Source organism: Carassius gibelio, chromosome B3 (genome assembly GCF_023724105.1).
Source record: "Carassius gibelio isolate Cgi1373 ecotype wild population from Czech Republic chromosome B3, carGib1.2-hapl.c, whole genome shotgun sequence".
NCBI lineage: Eukaryota > Metazoa > Chordata > Actinopteri > Cypriniformes > Cyprinidae > Carassius > Carassius gibelio.
This window is the reverse complement of record NC_068398.1, coordinates 10,006,250-10,026,373: the sequence shown is the minus strand read 5'-3', so window position 1 is coordinate 10,026,373 and position 20,124 is coordinate 10,006,250.

Below are 20,124 nucleotides of genomic sequence, written 5' to 3'. Positions count from 1 at the left end.
GCTTGTCTAGCTTACTCTTGTAATTCATTAAAATGCAAATTCGAAAGTTTAACATAGCAGTTTACTTACAGGTTTATATGACATTGCATATTAAAGATACATATTTGCTACAGAGTTTGGGTGGAGGGTTCACTAAGAATTGAATTGCACCCTCCAAAAGCATTGTTTATTTGCAAACATTGTCTGCATTGTTTTAGCTCTCCATTACTAAACATTACTGTGCCACAACTGTCATAAAATGTAATTTTCATGGCACAATTATCCATCTTGTATGACGCTCCTCTCCATCATTTGATGAATTACTGCTTCCATGATCAACAGAAACTGTAAACAAGTCTTTCACATAAGGTTTTGTTTACTTAAAGTTGGCATGAAATTAAAGTTACATCTTTCCTTCCCTATCGTGGCATATCCGAGTGAAATGGCTTCTCGGATAAGAATAAAATGTAGGTGTAAAATGTAGATTTAGACCATTTGGATTTGGTTGGATCATTGTCATTTGCTTATGCTGCGATCTCATGAGTAACATGTTGCTGGAAGAATGGGATTATTACCCATTTGTGGGGCAAGCATACATCATCAGAGAAGTGATACTGTTAAATTAAATAAATTTTTAAATAAGAAACCATTTTCTAGGAAACAGATTCTCGTTTTCTCAGAAGCAACTGTTAAAAAGAAAACAGGTGAGAAATGGCAACAGGGACAGATTCGTCCACACAGATGTGCTTCACACGGCAGGTGCAGTGTGTCACGGATGCTCGACATAGGGACGCAAACAAAGAGAAATGAGCCATAGCTCTGGCTTTGTTGCGCCTTAAGCGGTCTCTTCTGGTGAAGACGTCCTGACATGGAGACGAGAGAGGTTTCTAACATACTTATCAGCAGTTGTGAGAAAGCACAGGTAATATCAGCCGTAATATCGGCAACAACAGCACTAAGTCATCCGAGGTGATCTGAGATGATTGGAGCTGAACGCATTTCTGGAGGGAAAGATTAAATGAGAACATAGTAGGGGGAGGTGATAGATGGGGCGAGGAGACGGAGAGTGAAATGTGCTGGGAGGAAGTGGGAGGTTTGGCGGAGAGAGACAGAGACAGAGAAGTGAAAATTAGCAAGTGGGAGCAGGAGAGAAAGCCAACAGGATAAGGAGGTAGGCAGAATATGAGAGCTGCAGACAGAGAGAAGGAGGTGGAGGAGAGGAGTCACATTGCAGGAATGTTAACAATTGACACGTTCATTATCCAGGCCCTGTTGTGGAGAGACGATTGAAAGGTGCGAGTGTCTCCCATTACAGCTCTCCAGATACAGAAATACACCCATCAGACCTTCAGCAGCTGCTGCCTGCGCTACAAACTGCCATGGCTCCGTGATCGCTCCCATTTTCTCTGACACCTCGACTCAAACTCTTTCCCAGAAAGAGGTCAAAATGTCCGCCTTACAGGTCATCACTAAAACTGATATTTTACTCAAGGAGTGGGCGGCGGGTGCACGGATGTGTGTGTGTTTGTGTGTATGCTTTGAGTGGTGCCATATTTTGTTCGCGTAGCTGAGCAAAGAATCAATGCGGGGAAGCTTGTAACTAGTAACGGGTGACAGAACACATATAGACATTCATTCTCCATCGCCACCACCATCTCGTTCACTTCCTCCTCTCTGCTGGTGAAGTCTTTGCGCTAATATGTGCTTGGGAATTAATATGGAGGTGGTCCTCCCTAACAGTATGCACTTTTAAAGGGTTAGTTCACCCAAAAATGGAGAACAAAGGCCTCCTTGTAGCGAACCGATGTGTTTTTGTTCGAAAAAAATATTCATATTCAAAACTTAATAATCACTTGAATCTAGCTGGCGCTCACGGTTGTAAACGGTGGTCAGTGGTAAAACAAGGTCAGTTTTGCGCATGCACCACCCAGAATTGACGCACGCAGAAGCGAAAGGGAGAGATCAAAACAAAACAACGGTCACTAATTAGAAGTACAAAAAAAAGGATTTGTAAAGAAGAATGTGAGAGGATTTTGATATAAGCCAAGAGGACTGGTTTTCCTTTGCTAACGTATTAATAAAGTATATTTAAATTATTATTAATTATTAAGTAAGAAAACTTTGCTTCTTTTTAATCTTGTAAACAAACGTTGATTTTCACGAGACTCATGGGAGCATGAACAATGTTGACCTTATTCGTCATGCTCCCAGAACTGCTTCTGTGTACAACTGTTGGCACAAGCTAGTTTAACGTGATTATTACGTTTTGAATATAGAAGAAAGTTATATACACCTAGGATGCCTAGGGGGGTGAGTAAAACGCATTCTATTAAAAATTTTTGGGTTAACGTAACATATAAGGGAAAAGTTTCGGCTACATGTTGGAACGTAGATGCAGGATCTACTCCCATTCAGACGCAAGAGCATTAACAGGTCAACAGCATGATGATGGGTGATGGGATCTGGCTCACTAGCTGCGTTCCATTACAAATTTGTGCAAAAAATTAGTGCTATTTTATAAATGTAGATAAAAAAAAGTGTTGCGAAATGATGACGTTTCAATTAACCGAAGTTATGAAACTAAAAGTATATATAATATATATTTTCAATATTATATATATTTGTATTTTTGACAACTGATTTTGGTAGGTTTATGTACAGCATATAGAGGCCACTCCACTAGCCATTATATTTAATCTTTACAGAAACTGCTTCTGGGATGCTTCTGAAACGTGCCGTTGCGCAGCTGATATAAACGCAAGCATCGACTAGACTTGCCACAAGGTTAGAGCTGTAACGCACTGCAGATGTGTGTAAATTGTCATTAATGGACAGGAAACCCCCTTATACTTGAGAGCAGCCACTTATGAAGTGTTTCTTGGAAGTTGTAGTATATTGAAGAGTGATCATGTGACTTACGTATGCCATGTGACCTGTAAATAAAAAAAATAAAAAATTCCATTGAAAGTTTGTGTAATATTCCTTTTGTGAATTGCCTGAAAAAAACACTTCATGTATGTGTAAAAACTTGTTGGCGATACATGGGATTTTTGTGAAATATATGCTTTTCTATTAGATGTAATGTCAATTTCAAATTGCACAATTTGATAAGTAATGGAAACACAGCTTACTGTTGCAGTTCATGGGGTGTTCAGGTCTGGGCTTCGTCCAGGCCAGCCAAGTTTAAACTTACATTACATTACTTAAAGTAATGCGTAATGCATAATATCGCACCTTCACTGATTCAATAGTGACCTTCAAAATAATGTTGAAAAGCTGTGGATTTCAGTGTATCTTGTTGTTGATAATGCTCTAAATGTAATTCCCACTGAAATATCATACATTAATCTTGAAAAAAATAGTAATAGTAATTTAAATTATTTACATATGTAAGTAATATTCACACTCTGCATTTGTATGTGTGTATGCAAAACATGTACACTATTGCAAAAATGGAAAACTATCGGCATCACTTGTGAAGATAAAAAAGTCATTTTCACAGAGCTGTAATTATGTAAATTATGACTAATAGTGAAACTAATGTAACCTTTTAAAAGCTTTTGTTGCCCCAAGTGACGCAAGTCATGCAAAATGCAGTTCACTAGTTTTCTGTCTGTTTTCTTCACTCTTCACTTTTGCCTCTCCATCCAGTGCAAACTGCAAAGTTACGCTTTAGGAACTTTGAGGGATTTTGATGTACACCATGTGAGTTTTCTCTGTTGCAAAGAATTAGGTTTAAACTGTACACATCTCATTTTAATATGAATGGCTTTTAAATGTAGAAAAAAAAAAATTTAAGCAAAGCAAACGCTTTACCTATGAATACTGCAGTTTTCCCTTACATGCAGTGCTGTAATGGCGCCATTCTTGAAACACCTATATATCCAATATTACAAAACTGATATCCGATCAAGTAAAAATGGTTCATTATTGAAGAAAATTTTTTTTTTTTTAATGTTGAATCTCTGCTAGTAACTATACAGAGCTGTAATGTGAAAAATTCACGGTTACTTTTAGTTTGAGCATGTAAATATTCAATATGGTCTAACTGTCCATGCTAACCTAGCTTACTAAACCCTGTCCATTTGGTACAGCGTGCATCACTGGTGAACACTCAGAGGGTGTAGTTGATGGCAGGAGGGGAATAACGGCCTCACTGGCGGTCCATATTAAACACCGTGATGGGTCCCCCATTAATCTATGGTACCCAAATGACAGCTCCTCTATCGGCACGCCAACTGCCACTCTTGTTCACACACACGCACACTCAAAGCCAGGACTTAGTAGCCCGCCACGTGAGTAATAGAAGAGCCGAGCGCAGATAACGGAGTGATTGATTGGATCCTCTCTCTCTGATTGGGATCCGGCCATGTAATACCACCTCATTATCCGCTCCTATGGGGGAAAAAAATGAAGGAAAAAGTCATTTGAAGGAGTGATTTGCTTTTAATTAATAAAACAGAGCCAGCTTGTGGACAGGACAGCAGGATATTTGGAAGGAGAGAGTGTGTGTGTGCATGTGGAAAGACTCAGTTGTGCTCGGATTCCAAATGACACCCATCTCCGAGCCGTCTGTTGTGTGTAGCGGGAGCTAACTGTCTCATAAAGCTTGGGCCGGAAACAGCCATAACAAGGGAATCCATCATACTGTGACACGGCTAGAACTTTTTTATATGAAAAAAAAAAAAAATTCTCCATGGAAACAAAGCCAAAAGAAACTCTTTACATCTCGGAAAGAGGCAGCTGACAAGCCAAATACAGTTTTGCAGATACGGAGAAAGCACTAGTGACAATCACAAAGCCTACCTGGAAAAACGTCTGATGTTATCTATTCAACCCTTCATCTGTGCAAAATCGCCTCACCGCTGTGTTCGATCATAACAGGAGCTCAAATCTCAGGATCCGAATGTGCGGTTCATTGTGAGAGCTTTATTAGTTTCATTCTTTCGAGTGGTTTATGGAAAATGATTGCCTTGTTTTGGAGTGGAGGATCGTCTGCCTCCCACATGTTGAGCAGGATGACAAATAAATCATGGAGCTTAAATCACTTTCCATAAAACCTGCTAAAATAAATTGGAGAGCTGTGTTTTATAGCTGTGCTGAGTCTGTTATGAGATGAAGACTGAAGTTCTGTGTTCCTCCACTAGGTTCCTCAGACTGGTGGGCCTGAGACAGGTCACGGGGAGCAAGGTCTCCTCCTCTAGTATGCTCTGTCAGTTAGCTCACTGTCTTAGAGAACGGTGCTTTATATGTTCTTTGAGACTCCATCATATCAGTTGTGAAAACTAACAGAGATGTTTTCTTTGGCTCGCCCACGTGTGATCTTTCTGTTTATCAGAACCAGACAAGTTTACCTCCTGTACTTATTTTCTTTCAAGTACAGTATATAAGTTCATAATAAGTTACATAAAGAGAGAAAGAGAGAGAGAGAGAGAGAGACTTTGCTTCAGCCGCAGCATCATTGATAACATTTGTCTATAGCAGAGTTTCATGGCCAGCTTAGCAAGACAAGCCTGTATAATAAAGGAGAGGGTGTGACGTGTGGCCAAGTGTTCCATACTTGAAATTTGTGACGTGCATTTAACCCATCCAAGTGCGAAGAAGTGAACTAACACACACACACACACCGTGAACACACACCTGGAGCAGTGGTCAGCCAATGCTGCGGAGCAGTTAGGGGTTCAGTGCCTTCCTCCGATCCCTACCGGACCTGAGACTCAAACCCACTACCTTCAGGTTACAAGTCCGACTCTCAATACATTAGGCCATGACTGCCCCCGATATAAAGCATATATAGACTTATTTGAGTGAGTTGAGTAGAATTTTTTTCATGCCACTTTTCTACTTTATTTAACATTTAGATTTTCAGGCCATTTTGCATCCCTTTTCTAGTGAGCCCCTCGAAAACTGACAAGAACAATTAAATGTCAATGCTTATATTATTTTGTAAAACATTTGTGTTCACTCACAGAAGTTTTTCGTTCACTCACAAAACTTTTGTGTTGGATATAATAGAGGAGGTTTCGAGGAAAAACTATGTTTCAGTGCTTTTTTAGGTTTTTCAGCGAATCCAAAGTTTCTTCAGGGAAGCAATGCTTTTGCAAAATCTTTGGATATGTTTTAACAGAAAATGCTAAAGCATTTAAATGTAATTGTTTTCGCCGATCTCATATTTTATTTTTTTGCATTACCATCTCCCTTCAGGGGCTCCATACAGTACTTCTCACTTGTACCCTCTATTTAATAGATTATGAAATTTAAAGAAAAAAAGCTAATAATGTGTTTTACTATTATTATCAAATATTATAAGCATCTTCATTTAGTAGTTTATTTTACTAGACAAATTGCACAAAGTCAATATGTGCTTAAATAGAACCTGCCTTCAAAAAAAGCCCTTTGGTTATGTCCCAGCTTCCTGTTTTAATATGAAATACATTTACACAGCAAAGAAAATTGTGTTCTCCAAACTTGCTTGGGGTCCTTAAATGTGTTTTGGTGGTTTCAGACTTCGATTGTAACTTCACATCCAATCTCTCTCATTTCAGTGAGACGTTACGTAACCAGAAAGAAGCTAGTTTCACCTAATAATATACTTAGGAGTGTGGAAATATTAAAACACACACACTCAGCTTTCCGCAAACCAAATTTCTCACTGTCTGCACCATAATATTGCATAAAAGAGATTAAAACAGAGCAATTATCTTTCTAACAAGTAAGAAGAAGATCGCAATTTTCTTACAGAGCCATACCGAAATAATTCCACAATGTTTGAGGATTATTCCGGCTATGATGTGGGTTTTGTCTTGATTAGCTCGTACTGATGGGGAATCTGCCCAGAAATGCTTGGCTGAAGTTATGTTTACAGTTAAGTCTGGTGGAATATATCTGATCTGATCCTGGCACTCGGATGCTGTCTGTCTGTTCCACATTTCTTCTGGCAACTCTGTGCTTTGCAGCAAGAGATGGAAGCCTAATTAACTTTCATTATCACAGGCCCAGAACAGAGCGAGACAGGAGAGGAGAGGATGGCGGAGACTTTCTTGAATAGGAGACATAAAATATGCTTTTCATTCCTCTTTGAGTTAGTCTCGCACACTGTGAGGAGAGAAAGCAGAATACCAATTTCACCGGCGAGGAGAGTGAGGCAGAAACAGGTAGGGGGTATGTATATGTGCAAAAGTAAAAAGAAGGGAAAAAAAGAATGAGATAGAGAGACAGGAAGCTCATCTATGTCTGAATGCTTGAACAGGGCTTTTGTCGGTTTGAAAGACAGAGACAGCAAATACATCCCCCTGTCTACATGGCAAGCAAGTGACAGGACGCAACGAGACTTGAACGTTATAATCAACGAAAATGTCTACACGGCAAGTGTGCATTGTAGACAGCTTCATTGATTAAAGGGGCGTTCACGCTGACAGCTATGTGCGGCAGCAATGAGGGTTCTGAGGTGACACGAATAACTATGACCATTGGTGATGCAACAAAGTTGAGCCGAGTTTACTTTTATGCAAATGAGCAGTGACGTTGCCACTCCCGGTGAAAATGTAGACTGTTAAGCTCATGCAATTTGCCTCCTTGCTGCTAGTACTTTTACACTGACTGCAGTCAGTGTAAAATCCATTCTTTTTCATCGAGAGTCTGAGATTTCGGGTGATGAACCATTGATTGTGCAATTTTATGCAAATGAGTGGAGAAAGTAGGTTATCAGGTTACTCTAATATAATAAAACACCTAAAGAGACTCATGGATGTTAAGGGCAAAATAAATGATTATACTGACACACTGCATTGTCGTTTTCTTTTGCATATTTTATGTTTGATACTATCATGTGTGTAGAATTAACACAATATCAGTGGTTTTTTTATATAGTACAGATATCATCATTTATAACATGTGCCATTTGAAGGTTAATTCCCCTGAAATGTGTAACACAGTTACCAAAACATTGCTTTGTTTATTTGCGAATCCCAACCAGTTTGTCCCAGCAACAATGACTCAGCCAATAGCGTGAGTTTTGGATGGATCTATCTCGACCAATGGCTAATGGAGAGAATGTTTTGGAAACCTGTTTGAAAACAATCACTTTTCTGCAGCTCCATTTTGTGACAGAAAACACACTTCAGCATTCAAGTATTTGTATTTTTGTCATGTTATGCTGCTCTGCTTGCTCTCTAGTGTCGCTGGGGCATATATATATATGAGTGTGTAGTGCTTTATTTCTGCATTTGATTTTACTCCTATGCACGTAATGAGCCTGTAAGTAAGTAAACAGTGTTAATGGAGGATGATGTGGACGCAGCTCTCCCGCTCGTACCCCTGCTGTTGCTAATTAGGATGAATGTATTTCAATGGCTCGTTTGCCCCCCTCCCTATGCAACTCATTCCTTCTCTCGGCTTTTCTATCCCATTTCATTTCTTCTGCTCCGTGCTTCTTAATACGCTTGTCGGCTCATTGATGGGCCAGATGTTTTTATGATGAAACATGAAAAATAGCAAAATGGACACATTACTGACTCGCGCTCCTCTCTGTTAGCTTGCCGTGGGTAATGTTTGTGAGTGGCAGATTATATTTAAAACACTCGCAGCGTGTCACCGTACACACAGAAGAGGACAAACGATTTGCAATTGCTTGCTATTTATTGCCCGCTATAACGTTGCCATTGTAAAGTTCTCCCTGCAATAACCCTGTGTCAAAACAGATTTATTATATTTAGTGCCTGTCTTTTCCGTGGAAGTCGAAAACAACTGTTGTACCTCTAATGATTTATTATGATTAATTTCGCTCCTAATTACTGTTATTTGTGCTTCTGTGGCGAGCGCGATATGCGCGTGTACGTGTTCAAGGGCCGCCATTTAGCAGAGTTGTGATGATATGAGTTTTTGTCCTTACACCCAGCTTGTACCTGTGGGTGGGTGTGTTGTTAATGTTGCTTTGACGTAAAAGCCCTAATTTGGAGAGGTGATTGATGGTTTAATATTGCTGCCTGCAACCTTGCTGCCCCCACCCACCCAATGAAGCTGCAGGCAGGCACGATGCTACGGCAGCCAGTGTGTGTAATGTCACAATCTATTCCATCCTGGAAGAAAGTGGGGAATAAATACTGGAGCAGATTAAACCCAGTTGTGCTGTGTGTGTGCGTGTGCGTGTGTGGCTAGGCACGTATAAATGCATTAGTGCTGTGATCTTGCGCTGGTAAATATATACTACAGAATTTAATATCGCAATGGAGAGAGACTCTTAGGTGTCTGGCAAAACTGTGCATTTGTAAATGCTTACATATACTTCTGGTTCTCTTTGATGTGTGCTCCAGCAATAAAATACATCCATAACCCAGCAGTGAAATCCAAATCGACTGACTTTGCTGTGAGGTCAGTCCGGAGTGACTACAGTAATTTTGTTTGCTATGATTTCAGTAGCCCCCCCAACTAAGTAACCCTTCTGGTTCCCCTTTCTTTTCCTCATTTTGTCTTTTACTCGTCCATTTTCTTCCCATGTTTCACCTGATTTTACCCTGGCTTTATCACTCAGCTCACTTCTGTACCAGCGGTGCTGTTTAATGCATTTTTCTCACTGTTGTTCACAGCTTTCACTTACATTAGTAGTTTTTAAATGATTGAATATTTAGACTCATTTAAGGGAAATTTGCACACCCCTGATGCATTTTTAGTTTTATACAGACATGTTTTTTTATGCGTGTGTGTTTTTAGAAATATGAAAAACAATCACAAATCCCATATAGAGATCATACTCTCAGAGTATTTGGGAATATTCATGCATAATTTATAACCATAAAAACATGATATCTGAGTTACAGAATCAAATATTTTAGAAGAGAACAATACATCACAGTTGTTTAAACGAATGAGCAGTGAGCTGCATCGTCAGAAAGTCATTTTCAATCATACCTTTAGTTAGCGCTGTTGGAGGAGAGCAACTTTGCTTGACAACGCAATCTGGCACAGCCGCCTTGAGTTTTTTGGGATCAGAGCAACTCAAATGACACTGACACATTTGCAACTGGCATACATCTTGCGGTAATTGATTCTGTGCAGATTTCGCCCATATTAAACGAGCCTATTATTGATGGCTCAGCTTGCACTACACAGTGCTTCTCCCGATATCACCTGAAATCACATAGTAAGTGGTTTGTATTTTTGTTGTAATTACATTTTAATGAGTATTTAAAGGTACACTACAGTATGCAACATTTTTTGAGAAATATCTTCCAATCCATGGATTCATTTTACCCAAATACACGTGGCCAAGGAACATTTAAAATGGCCACCTCTGGGTAATCAGCTGTTTATTTGTGCATCCTGTCTTTTGTAAGATACATGCAGTTTTGTTTTTTTAACCACTAAAAACTTTTTTACTCGCCAAAACCATTTCATGGGGTCTTTAAGAAGTCCACTTTTAGTTGTGCGTCCAGCACCTATAGTGTTGACACTTAATTTCTCAGACTTAGCCTGAACAAACATGCAGCCATTATCCACCCCTCCAGCACACATCAGAGCCTCTGAGGTGTTTCATTATCCTACGCATTGTTTGATTAGCATTTATATTTCTTAATCTACCTATTAATGTTTTGACTCATGCATATTATTACATAAGAAACATACTGACCTTCACACATGCTCCAGACCACAAATACCAGTACCTTAAATTAGTATTTTGCATTCTCTTTGCCATCTTATAAGGTCACAGGAACTGAAAGAGTAGAAAAAGTGGAGAATTTTTTTTTTAAATAAAAGGTAGGAGAACTGTGAACAGGGTGGTTCTTTGTGGTAAAATTGGAAATGGGAAGCTGAGATAACCACTATACAGTCCAATTTTTAACAAAACCGCATAGATCAGAACCAAAGTTAGTGTTTTTAAATGTGTGACAAATATATTGTGACTCTACTGTAATCAGATTAGTACAAAATGTGATAGTTATGTTTTTTTTTTTTTTTTCGTTATAGTTTTGATGCAAACAATTAATTTTATTCTACTATTATTGATGGACTACATATTCTACGACTGCTAGAAAAACTTTATAATGTTGTTTGTCCAGTCTGAGTCAGAGAGTCAGTCGGGCAAAACACATTCATTGTTTGGGAACTAGGAGATGATCAAGGATAGTTTTCCCAGCGGTTGTATTGTGAACCTCTGAGCAATCCAGTCCTCAACTTAAACAGATTATGGTTCCTCTCTGAAGAAATCTCTTACCCTTTTATTTTCCTTGACCCTTTTCTCTCCCACCGTGTTTTACGATATGGGCTACCCATGGCGCTTACACCACAAACTGAGATTACCACAGATTTCAAAGAGAAGCAACTTGTAAAATTCTCTGCACTGCACACACGCTGCGTTTGAGCGTTAGCACTTTTATTTATTGATCGTTTCACCTCTAAACACATAAAGCTGTCAGAAGTTTGCGGATTTGAGAATGGATCTGCACAATCTCAATCGCCCTCAACCCTTTGTCCCCCGAACAGTTATTTTGCTAATATGTTTTTAATGTTTGTGTGAAGCGGTCATCTTTTATAATTTGTTTTTGTATAAGCTGTGCGCCTATGTGTACAGAGAACATCAAAGCTGTAAAAATAGCTCTTCCCATTAAGCAAACTCGCCCTCTCATTTCTTTCCTGGGGCCTCTGTTGCTTGGCCGTCCACACGGAGACATTTTAAAACACTGCCTGTGAAATCCAGAGGCTTGAAACTATTTATGCTTTGGAAAATATATATCAGCTCTGAGACTGCAACGTGCTCGGCGAACGAGTTTCAGTGGCACAAAGGTGTTGGAAATGGGACCATGGAATGAATAAAATATCTTTTTTGTTTTGTTTTTTTCTCATATACTATCAATCCAAGCCTTCATGCAGCAGAAACTCTAGAGTCATAGAGGATTATGACATTCTTAAGTGTGTTTACCAAATTAATTAATGATCGCTGTTACAAACAAACGGCTTACATCAAACCCGAAGAGTGTTTGCATATTTGTTCGTAATAAGGCACGTAATGGAATGTGATTTAAATGACAATGCACATCTCGTATAATGAGCTGCATAACGAGCTCCACCCGAGATTTTCACCCTGTCGCGTTCTAATGTGTAACTGAGCCTGTCGTGATTGGCTGCCGATTTGATTGGCAGCCCACTGGTTTTAACCGCAGACCTCCTTGCCCATTATTGACTAACGATCCCATTCTCACCAGCAGTTTTCCCAGCACTGAATCCATCCACGATTCTTTCAGCTCCAGCACAGTTGACTAACAGTGTATGGCTGTAGCTATCATTATTTCTCCACGGAGGTCAGAGTACAGCAAGCATTCGATTATCAAATGGTGTATTTGTGCGAGCCGAGCATGAAGAGGCTGGTTCACCAGCACAGAAAGAAAAGGCGCATGTAAATCACACAGCAGTGCTGCAGAATGCATTATTCCTGTCCTCTTCATGTTGCTGTGGTAACTATTTAAGAGTCAGTAGATCGGCGGTGGGCACGTTGATGACATATTCTGTGTGTGTGCAAATTCCGAGCGCAAGTGTGCATGCGTTAGTGTTTTTATGTGATCTTGCGTTTGTTTTACCAATTCAAGACTTTGCCTTGCCCAGAGCAATGTCTCTTGACGGGTTAATTTGAAAAACAGATGAACAGACTAACACAGAGATGCACAGCAGGTGATGAAAAGTAATAGTTCGAGTGATAGGGAGGCAGCAGGAAATAAAAAAAGAGTGGGAGAGTGAGGGATGTAGCTGGACAGAGACGGAAAAGATAGAGTGATTGTAGCATATATAGGCTTATATTTATATGTTATGGGGGCGTATTAAGCCATCTTCGTGATGTGCGATGAATGAGTTCTATTAATGAAAGTGCAGGCGCTATATGGACAGCAGGCTCACCACACACACACAGAATGCTTTTCTATCTCTCTAGACTCATATCATTACCCATCATTACACCCCCCATTTGGCAGCGACCCCCTGTATCGATCATGGCCAATAACTCAGTCTCACCCCTGTTCACTCCATCTATCTCTATCTCTATTTGGCTTCTCCACGGCCTTCACACTCAACGCACACACACCCTCCTGTACACACTCGGCGACACATTTAGAGTTGCAGGACTGTCCCTCACACCAAACTCACACCTCGTCCTCTTGTTCTCACCCGCTCTCCACACTGCCTGTGTGCTCTGCCTCCGTTTTGCACTGCTTTACTCCCAGCCTCACTTCCGGTTTTACTGCCTGCCTACTTCCTGTCACACATTTTGCCTCACACCCTTCCCAGTTCACATATTTATGCACTATTCTGTGCCATTTTGTGGGATAAATTGTGTAAGTAGTGTGAGCGCACCAATTATTCCAAAAAGCAAAAAGTAGTTTAGGAGCTATCTGACTCTGATGCTGGATGGCAAAATATTTTTATAAAATTCATACGCTATATCAGGGATGAGCAAATCTGGTCCTGGAGGGCCACTGTATTGCAGAGTTTAGCTCCATCCTTAATCAAACACCTGAAACATCTAAACACAACTGCGAGCAGGTGTGGTTGATTAGGGGTGAAACTCAACTCTGCACAGGGGCCCTCCAGGACCAGAGTTGCCCAGGCCTGCAGTAGACTGTAGAGTGCTTAATGCATAGTACTTTATTTGAGACACAACTTCTTTGCTTCTCTCTCTGCTTTCTTGCTATCTCATACCACACGTCTGGTCTTACTTCCATGAGATCTACCTTTCTCCCCTGTCTCACTCATTTATTAATTTATTCTTTTAGTAGATGCTTTTATCCAAAGTGACTTATGATTGTGGAAACTCAAATGGGTTCATCCTAATTTGTGGATCCCATTTTGAGTTTACACAGAAAATTACAAAAATAAATTTGAAAAGTGCACTTCAATTACCAGATTACACACTTAATTAACCATAAAAAGTGGAATGTTGGACACATCATGTACAAAGCGGTCATAGCTGTAAATACTTTGCAGAGGAAGCAGAGCGATTCAGATCAGATTCTTATACCGAATGACAAAATAACATTATATAATTACTATACTTCATGATACTGTACAAAGTGCATTGTATGAGTGGATATGGTATTGTACATTGTTTTGGACCCAACTATTGTCTTATTTCCTGCCTCACCTTACTTTCTTTGTCACTTCCTTCTTGTTTCATCCCTTGCCTTAAATCCTACCTTACTTCCTGCCTCTCTTACTGTCTAGTTTCCTACCTTACTTCCGTTTACTTCCAGCATCATTGTTTGCCTTATATCCTGCCTTACTCTTTGCCTTAGTCCCACTAATTTCCTGCTTCACTTACTGGCTTGTTTCTTGTCTCACTCACTAATTGTTTTTCTTTCTTTTTTTTTTTTGCATTATGTATAGTACAGATTTAAACATATTCATCCACAGTGTGCATCTTAGACTCTCACTTCCTGCCACACTCTTTGCCTGTCTTCCTGCATCTTTTTCAGCATTACTCGCTGGCTTCCTCCCTGCCTCTGACGCTTCTCTCTATCACATTCTCTGTTTCTCACTCCATCGAAAACATGTTTCCAACTTCTTCTTTACTTAAGAATGACATCAAATGACTCTTATTGGCTAATGATGGATACGGTCACATCTTCATCCCACTCCCATCGAATCTCCACATTCTCTCTTACAGCTGTCAATGTCATTAGTTTTTCTTCACTTGCACATTTACTGTACAGAGAGCCATTTAAACCTCTCTTTATCACACTCTCTTCCCTCACACTTGCCTTTTTAATCTCATCTCCTAATCTCAGTCTGCCACATCTGTCCTGCAGCACAGCCTTCCAGATAGTATTCTGCCTCTAACCCTAACTGCTGCACAACCTCCCATATCAGTAAATCTGATCAATACATTGTATCATTTGTTCACCTATCCCCCCATTTCTTGGTGTCATCTCTTCCAGTCTATATCTTTCCACTTCTCCATCTCAACATCTTCATTTCCTCTATGTGTGTAGAGGAGCCTCTGTCTGTCAAATCTCAGTATCCTCTCATAGGTCTTTGTTTCTGTTCCGCTCTTTGCACATACAGCATGCATCTGTCTGTTCTCTTTCACTCTCTTTGTGCATCTGTTTTCTGTTAAGCCAGTGTTAATATTGTCAGCAAAATAACTGATGAAAACATTTGATGAGAAAAAAAAAAAAACATCATCATGATGATAGTTAAACAGTTTTAATTAAAACATTGATAATATGAATGGAAAATATCACGACAACTTATGCAATTTGTTAATGCATATAAAAGAAGAAAAATGTAAAAGACGATTTAGATCATCTGTTCATAGTATGCTGGGGACTGATTTGCTTAAACTAAAATTGGTTAAGCATTAATTGGATTAAGATTAATAGGCTCTAACCAAAATATAACTATGGGGACTTTTGATCATTTTAAAACCATAAACTCTAATATCACATTCACTAGTTATTTTTGTCCAACAGTGCCCTACTGACAAATAAATATACTAAAATGTATCTGAAATGCATTTATTTAATGCAATGTATACTACAAATATATTGCAGTTGTATTGGTACATAAAGTCTGCTGGAATAACACATTTTCTACTTAATGCTCTTTAATTGTGTGGAAGTAGTGCTGAAGTCCTATTAAAGATATACTTGATTGATAAGTATGATTGTGAGTGTGCTTAAAAAGTGGAACTATTGCAAGTATACTTCAGGTACACAGTAAATATCTTGCATGTAAAGATGCTTCAACGATCATAAATTCCTCAGCAATAGTGGCATTAAAACATTTTAGGCGTAATATTAAGAAATGAGCATTGTGCAAAAGTAATACTCCATATAAATTTTAATTAGAATTTGTATATTAGTACTGTAAGTCTTAAGTGATATGTAGGTAAATATGTTAATAGATTTAAACTATCTTTAGTATGAATAAGTGTATTTGAAATATGGGCCTATCCATTTTTTTTTTTTTTCACTGTAAATTCCATTTCCATCAAATCTCAAAGTATGCAGTGTTTTTGATAATATTCTGTCATGGAAATGCCAAAACAAAACAAAAGATATCATTTCCACCACATCTCAAAGTATTGTGTTCAACATAATATTCCTGTTGAAATGTCATTTTAATTTTTTTTTTTTTTTGGCATGGACACAAAGCAGTCACACAGTAACTCTTAAAAATAAGCGAGTATTTCAGCACATGTTTTTAAACTGTATTCCATTTCTGTAGCTCAAGCAGTGCTAGAAACCCCAAGGCCATCTGTTCAAATCCCAAGGAATGCATAAACTGTATACCTTTGAAACAATGGAAGCTGCTTTGGATAAAAGCATCCACCAAAAACACACATTTCCAAATTTTGGTGAGTCCCCGTGTGAATACACACTCCTGGGATGCCAGTGATGGACAGTGGCTTCCCTTGGGGCTCAGAAAGCATGTTTTCCAGTACCAATGAAGCAAAGACTTCCAGGTCATATTCCTCCAGAGGTCTGTGCCAGCCAAGAAACTGCCATTGAGATGAATGGCAATGTTTCTTCAAGTCTTATACACAGACCTCGTTGGATGGAGATGGCTTAAGAGTAGGCAGATGTTCCTTCAAAATGAAATGATGAAATAATGACTAAATAGAGGACACCTTCATCAAAGCTACAACTAAAGAAGAAAACTTAATGAAAACTTCAAGAAAAAAATTGAACACGTGCCATGCTGTACATCTTCTTCACATGCTTTCCATCATATGGCAGAACCGTGTCCTCGATTCCACTCTTTCTCTCTCCTCACCTTACATTCTTCATTGTTGCTTTCTTCATTGTATCTCAAACTCAATCTCATGTGGGTGTCCGGTCCCTCAAGTCTCTGGTTTCTCTTCCTTTCAATCTCTCTGACGCCTCAGACTTTAACGCAAGAGCCTCAACAATTACTATTTCACAGTTCCCTCGTCTTCTCAGTTTCTCACTGTCCCTTTTGTTTCTTTATCAAAATTCTCACATCTCCACTGGACCCAATTAAAATTTCCAAGGCCTCTGAAGTCGAAAAACAAATTAACCTATCCTGACTTGTCAGGTTCAACAAGTGCTTGCTTGATTGTTTGAAATATTATTATTATTATTATTATTATTATTATTATTATTAGTCTCACAAAATGTTGAGCAATCTCGTTTCTTTTATTAATAAACAGTGTAATTTTGCTGCAGGATTATCATATCACTGGTAATTTGTAAGTCTTGATTTATATTCTTTGTAGACACAGGGAACATCACTATATGCGTTAAAAGGCTCTTTAAATCTCTGTCCGTCCCTCTGTGTCACACTGATCCGTCTCATAGCAGCTTGAAGAGGAAACACTCTCAATTCTCAGTGTTGAACTGAGCACCAGCTGGGCAGGGAGCCATATTTCACTGCTGATAATTACAGTATACTAGATTTTCTTCATACAGTACATTGAATATTTGGTTCAATGTACACTGGTGTAAGCTCAGTTAATATCTTACATGGTGTTATTTACATAGTTAATGATGAATCAGCGGCAGTCTGACCAATGATGGCGCACATTTTAAACACATCTGTGTCCGGAACTGAAGAATGCATGCCTTTCTGCTCAGTCAGTCAGTGTGATGGAGAGTATACGAGGTTCCTACTGAGGAAAATGGTTTCAGATTGGCTTCTGAGGCAACGTAAAGTCACATTTAATGATTATGAACGAATTGAACGAAGCTTAAGAGATAATTCAGTGAAAGTTCCATAACTACAGTGTTTATTTTTAGGTAAAAATGTAATCATAATTTGAAGACGATTATAATTTGAAGCAGTGTTATTTTAGTATTATTTATATACTATTATGTTTTTATTTAATATTTTAAATCAGGATTTATTTTGTATTATTTTTATTGAGTTATATTTTCAGTTTTCCTTTTAATTTTAGTTACTGTTGTAATAATTGTTCTGTGTATTTTGTCATATATATATATATATATATATATATATATATATATATATATATATATATATATATATATATATATATATATATGCTACTATTTGTTTATTTTATTTCATGTTAATTTCACAGCTACATTTTTTCATCACGAGATGTTTGTAATAACCCTGATATGAAGACCCTTTTTTTATTCTTATTTCAACCAATTACACACAAAATGTATTATAGTAAACATATGATTTGATTTGATAATTTCTTTAAATAGTTTATGTAGTAGTGATGTCATTCATAAAGACAGTGTTGGATTAAGAGAAATCACATTTGTTTCTAATTTTCTCTTTCTCTCTGTCTCTCTTGCTTCTTTTTTATATCCTTCTTTCTAACTAAGCCATACTGTGTATATATACTCCATTGATTATAAGTGAGTTGGGATAAACGCAGTTGTCTTCTGGCAGGCAAGTGATGGATTTTAGGTCCTTCTGCAGTCATCTTTGATTAATGGAGGAGACCATAGTGGACAGGGCAAAAGACTGCGATCAATTCACCAATAATTCCATATTTACACATCATCAAAAAGAGAAGAAGAGAGAGGAAGACACAGGAAAGGCAGATAATTAGTCACGAGAATCTACATTTAATGAGCATGAGATCTTTTATCTTAGGAGAACTAGAAGAACATTGAGAGGCAGGATGGGTGTTCACTGAACCCACATGGGATCACATCGCCCACCCTTGGCATGTTCTAAAAAAATCTGTCTAAATTGCTTATGGTTTCAGCTTCTGATAAGACATTAGCTCACTCAGTTCAGTTTTAACACATTGTATCATGTTTAAAGGTGCATTCATTCTCGTGCTAATTTAAAAAAAGGTTCACACAAAAAGAAATGAATTGTGTTTTTGTGAATAATGATCTGAATGGTGTGCATTCACATGTGTTGAATACTGTAATCATAATAGTTTTCTGTATAAGAGTTTTAATTGTACACACACACACACACACAAAATGGTGTTTGGTTTACCTTAAAGGTCTACTTAAGAAACTGCTAGTCAAGTTTACAAATGAGCAAAATGAAACAAACTGGATTGAACTTGAAACTTTGACGTACTGTAGAGAGACTGAATATGGAGATTGCAATTTTCTTGTAAAATGCACTTGAATATCTTTTTTTTATTTAAAACCTTGAAAATTCAGGTCACCCTGATGTATTAAAACTGATGTATAAAAAATGGGACTCACCTTGTTTCACTAAATGCTGGAGAGAATCCTCTCACTCTTTGCCTGTTACTCTAGTAGCACAGAAAATAAACGATTGTAACACTTTCTATGAAGCCCGTATTTATAATACATTATAAAGGTATTCCTAAGGCATTATAATGTATGCATAATGCATTATAAAAAACCTTATAATATGTCTTATCTTCTCATGAATATGAACAGTTTTAATATATTATATTAATGACTTATTTGTGGTTATAGCTTTTAAGAGTATGATGGTTTATAACACAATGAACATGTTGCATCCACTATTACAATGGATTATATTTCTCATAGTTATACTCTATTATAAGTCTAATTTTTCTTATGCTACTTTACTTAAAGCCGTCAAAGACCACTTCTAAGTAGTAGTAGTAGTAGTAATAATAATAAAGTGATAATTCATTTTTCTCTCAAACAGCCATAATATCAGATATCAGATCAGATGAATGTGTAATATGACACACATGACACATTTGCTTTGAACTATTTTTATTGTAATATCAGTTTGATAATTTTGATGGTACCCTTTAGATAGCTAAAGATAAGTAACTTTGCAACTACATATCAGCTAGTATTGTATTCCTGCTACTGTAAATATATGCTAACACTTTATTTAGATGGTCAACCAACAGATAAACTGACTATAAGTGTATTTAGAAGTGCGTCAGGTTATTTGACCATACTAGATTCTACTATTCTTGAGCATACTAATACTCTAATGAGAGTTAGTTGGCATGTAGTTACAAAGTTGCTCGATTGATTAAGGGGACCATCAACATGGCAGCTGTGGCCTAATGGTAAGAGGATTAGTTGCCAGAAGGTTGCTGGTTCAAGTCTTGGTGCTGGCAGGAGTTGTAGGTGGGAAGGAGTGAATGAACAGTGCTCTCCTCCACCCTCAATACCCATGGCTGAAGTCAACTTGAGCAAGACACTGAACCCCCGGGTGCTGGATATATAGCTGCCGACTGCTCTGGGT